Source organism: Macaca thibetana, chromosome 6, assembly GCF_024542745.1.
Source record: "Macaca thibetana thibetana isolate TM-01 chromosome 6, ASM2454274v1, whole genome shotgun sequence".
Classification (NCBI taxonomy): domain Eukaryota; kingdom Metazoa; phylum Chordata; class Mammalia; order Primates; family Cercopithecidae; genus Macaca; species Macaca thibetana.
Genome location: NC_065583.1, coordinates 110,306,430 through 110,311,235, shown reverse-complemented (window position 1 = coordinate 110,311,235; position 4,806 = coordinate 110,306,430).

Genomic DNA, 4,806 nt, shown 5'->3' with positions numbered 1-4,806 from the left:
TTTCTTTGTTGTTTTTTGTTTTGAGACAAGGTCTTCCTCTGTCACCCAGGGTGGAGTACAGTGGCATGAACACAGCTCACTGCACCCTGGACCTCCTGAGCTCAAGCAATCCTCCTGCCTCAGTCTCCCCAGTAGCTGGGCTCACAGGCATGTGCCAACACACCCACCTTATTTTTAATGATTTTTTTTTTTTTTTTTTTTGAGAGGGAGTCTTGCTCTGTCACCCAGGCTGCAATGCAGTGGTGCGATCTTGGCTCACTGCAAGCTCCGCCTCCCGGGTTCACGCCATTCTCCCACCTCAGCCTTCCAAGTAGCTGGGACTACAGGCGCCCGCCACCACGCCCAGCAAATTTTGTCTTTTTTTTTTTTTTTTTTTAGTAGAGATGGGGTTTCATCGTGTTAGCCAGGATGGTCTCGATCTCCTGACCTTGTGATCTGCCCGCCTCAGCCTTCCAAAGTGCTGGGATCACAGATGTGAGCCACTACGCCCGGCCTTGATGATTTTTTTTTGAGGGGGTTGGGGTCTTGACGTTGCCCAGGCTAGTCTCAAACTCCTGGGCTCAAGTGATCCTCCACCTCAGCCTCCCAAAGTGTTTATTATTTTATTTAAAGGGCTTATGTGGAGTTGAAATAGCCAAAAACAAAAACAAACAAACAAAGAAAAAGAAAAAAGCTAAAAGGTTTGTTTGGTAAAATTTTAAGTAGTTTTCCTTCCTATTCAGAATATATGTTGAATTATTATAATGAGATAACTAGATAAAAATTATTTTCTATAACATTAGATATAACCCCATCCTGACTAACACAGTGAAACCCCGTCTCTACTAAAAATGCAAAAAATTAGCTGGGCGTGGTGGCGGGCGCCTGTAGTCCCAGCTACTCAGGAGGCTGAGGCAGGAGAATGGCATGAACCCGGGAGGCGGAGCTTGCAGTGAGCTGAGATCAAGCCACTGCACTCCAGCCTGGGCGACAGAGCAAGGTTCCGTCTCAAAAAAAAAAAGAATAAAAAGGATATAACCAATCTTTGTGTTGCTGTTTTGAAAAGGTCAGGTTGTGTTAGCATGGTGCTTCAGTTATTTGCGATAGTTATGAAACTATCTCAAAATTCAAATGCTTGTATCTTGTCTTCTAAAGGCTTAGGAAAAATAGACTGCAAACAGGGCAAAGGTTGCAGCATGAAAGTAAATATTTAGATTGCCTCTTAACTCTGCCAGGTGCAATATTCCTGTAAAATAGTGATACCGAAACCAGCTCTGGAGATGGAAAGTAGAATCAGGAGGTTTGTTTTACGATAATGTTAATACCCTGATCCCAAGTATTTGCTTCTGATAACTACTTTCCTATTCTCTTACTCAATATTTATACCTGAATCCCCATTCTCCCAGTTCTCTGAATGGGCTCTCCCATCATATACTCCTAATTTCATTCACATGTCCCACAACAGTTTCACCAAGGATGTGTTCTATTTTCTTCAGAATCTTTTGACTTAGAGGATCTGCGAATGATTCACTGAAGCACTCCCTCCCCACTGCTACAAAACATGTGTGAAACCTGTCTCTTCCATTTTTTTTCTTTCTTTCTTTTTTTTTTTTTTTTTTTTTTTTGAGATGGAGTCTCGCTCTGCTGCCCAGGCTGGAGTGCAGTGGCTGGATCTCAGCTCACTGCAAGCTCTGCCTCCCAGGTTTACACCATTCTCCTGCCTCAGCCTCCCGAGTAGCTGGGACTACAGGCGCCCGCCACCTCACCTGGCTAGTTTTTTGTATTTTTTTTTTTTAGTAGAGACGGGGTTTCACCGTGTTAGCCAGGATGGTCTCGATCTCCTGACCTTGTGATCCGCCCGTCTCGGCCTCCCAAAGTGCTGGGATTACAGGCTTGAGCCACCACGCCCGGCCCTTTCTCTCTCTGTCTCTCTCTTTCTCTTTCTTTTTCTTTCTTTTTCCTTGCTTCCTTCCTTCTTTCTTTCTCTTCTCCCTTCCTTCCTTCCTTTTCTTCCTTCCTTCCTTTCCTTCCCTTCCTTCCTTCCTCCCTCCCTTCTTCCTTCCTTCTCTCTGTTTTTCTTTCTCTTTCTTTTTCCTTCTTTCTTTCTTTCTTTCTTTCTTTCCTTCTTTCTTTCTTTCTTTCTTTTTCTTTCTTTCTTTCTTTCTTTCTTTCTTTCTTTCTTTCTTTCTTTCTTTCTTTCTTTTTCTTTCTTTCTTTCTCTTTCTCTCTCTCTCTCTCATTTCTTTCTTTCTCTCTCTCTTTCTTTCTTCTTTTTTTTTTTTGAGATGGAGTCTCACTCTGTCTCCCAGGCTGGAGTGCAGTGGTGTGATCTTGGCTCACTGTAACCTCTGCCTCCTGGGTTCAAGCGATTCTCCTACTTCAGCCTCCCAAGTAGCTGGGATTACAGGCACCTGTCACCACACCCAGCAAATTTTTGTATTTTTAGTAGAGACGGGGTTTCACCATGTTGGTCACACTGGTCTCAAACTCCTGACTTCAGATGATCCATCCACCTTGGCCTCCCAAAGTGCTGGGATTACAGGCATGAGCCACCGCCCAGCTGTTTCTGCCATTTTCTACCCAATTTATAGACACCCAGGTTTGGAGTAGAGAGGACAAGTACCAAGCACAAGGCTTGGGTACTGCGTACCCAGAAAACACAGTTGCAGGTCTCAAAGGAGTCTTGGCCTTGTTGCTTAACTTCTATACTTTAAATTTTTTTGTGACCTACTTTACTTATCTGGCCAGCCCAACCAGCAGTCCAACAGTAACATCTGTTGCCCTAGATAAACTCCACCATCATTAAGCCCCCTATCAGATTATGTTATTTTCGTATCCAAAGATAATTTAGCTGAGATTATTTTCCGGAATATATATATATATATATATATATATATATATATATATATACACACACACATATATATATATATATATATATATATATTTTTTTTTTTTTTTTTTGAGACGGAGTCTCGCTATGTCGCCCAGGCTGGAGTGCAGTGGCCGGATCTCAGCTCACTGCAAGCTCTGCCTCCCGGGTTTTTACGCCATTCTCCTGCCTCAGCCTCCCGAGTAGCTGGGACTACAGGTGCCCGCCACCTCGCCCGGCTAGGTTTTTGTATTTTTTAGTAGAGACGGGGTTTCACCGTGTTAGCCAGGATGGTCTCGATCTCCTGACCTCGTGATCCGCCCGTCTCGGCCTCCCAAAGTGCTGGGATTACAGGCTTGAGCCACCGCGCCCGGCCTCCGGAATATATTTTTACAACTCTTCTGATGAACAAACAGATGGATTTAGCCAAGTTCAAAACTAAATCAAATTCAAAATATATAAAGAACTCCTACAACTGAACAACAAAACGAGCACAGCCCGATATAAAAATGGGCAATGAACAGCTGGGCACGGTGGCTCATGCCTGTAATCCCAGCACTTTGGGAGGCCGAGGCGGGTGGATCATGAGGTCAGGAGATTAAGACCATCCTGGCTAACACAGTGAAACCCCATCTCTACTGAAAATACAAAAAATTAGCCGGGCATGGTGGCGCACACCTGTAGGCCCAGGTACTCAGGAGGCTGAGGCAGGAGAATCGTTTGAACCCGGGAGGCGGTGGCTGCAGTGAGCCAAGATCGTGCCACTGCACTCCAGCCTGGGTGCCAGAGTTAGACTCCATCTCAAAAAAAAAAAAAGGGGGCAATGGATTACAGGTGCACATGATCATGCCTGACTCATTTTTGTATTTTTGGTAGAGATGGGGTTTCACCATGTTGGCCAGGATGGTTTTGAACTCCTGACCTCAGGTGATCCACCTGCTTTGGCCTCTGCAAGTACTGGGATTATAGGCCTGAGGTATCGCACCAGGCCTGCATCTTATTTTATCATTTAAATAATATTTAATTAAATCATACACACACACACACACAGTAACAAGTACAAGTGGGAATAACAGGTTTAGGTACAACACAACTATTGCTAACCAGCCAACTCCATTGTTGAGAGCAGAAGTAGTGTCTAGGAAGAGGCCTGCTAGGGTGCTGAGGGCATTGTAAGATACTTAAACTGAGCTTGTATGTTTTAGAATTAGCCGATATTTTTTAAATGGCCTCTATTATTATTAGGTAAATAACTATCAAATTTCATAAGATATGAATTATTTGAGGACTGAAACTGTGTTAGAACAGCTTTGGTCTCAAATAACAGAAACTCAAATCAGCTTATGCATACAAGGGAATCTTTTGACTTAGAGAACTGAGAAGTTCAGGAGCTGACTTGGCTTCAGGGTTCCCTCTCAGTCTGTTTCTCTCGTCTTCACTGCTTCTCACAGCATATTTTAGTCTCATGCTCTCAAGTTTAGACTTTCTCTGTGTAACTGTGGAAGATGGCTGGTGTCAGCTCCAGTACATAAGCACATAGTGGGTTAAAGGGAAGTGACTCTCTTCCAGCAACCTTCTATCATGTCTCTGGAAGCCTCTGATAGGCCTTGATTTGGGTTATGTGTCCATCTTTGAACCAATCACCACATCAGATGAGCCAGTCTGGATCTCATATCCATTAATGCGTGGGCAGAACATAATCCCATCAGGACCTCACAGAGTGGAAGAAAGGTAAGTTTTGTTTTGTTTTTGAGATGGAGTCTTGCTCTGTTGCCCAGGCTGGAGTGCAGTGGCGTGATCTTGGCTCACTGCAAGCTCTGCCTCCTGGGTTCATGCCATTCTCCTGCCTCAGCCTCCCGAGTAGCTAGGACTACAGGTGCCTGGCACCATGCCCAGCTAATTTTTTTGTATTTTTAGTACAGATGAGGTTTCATCGTGTTAGCCAGGATGGTCTC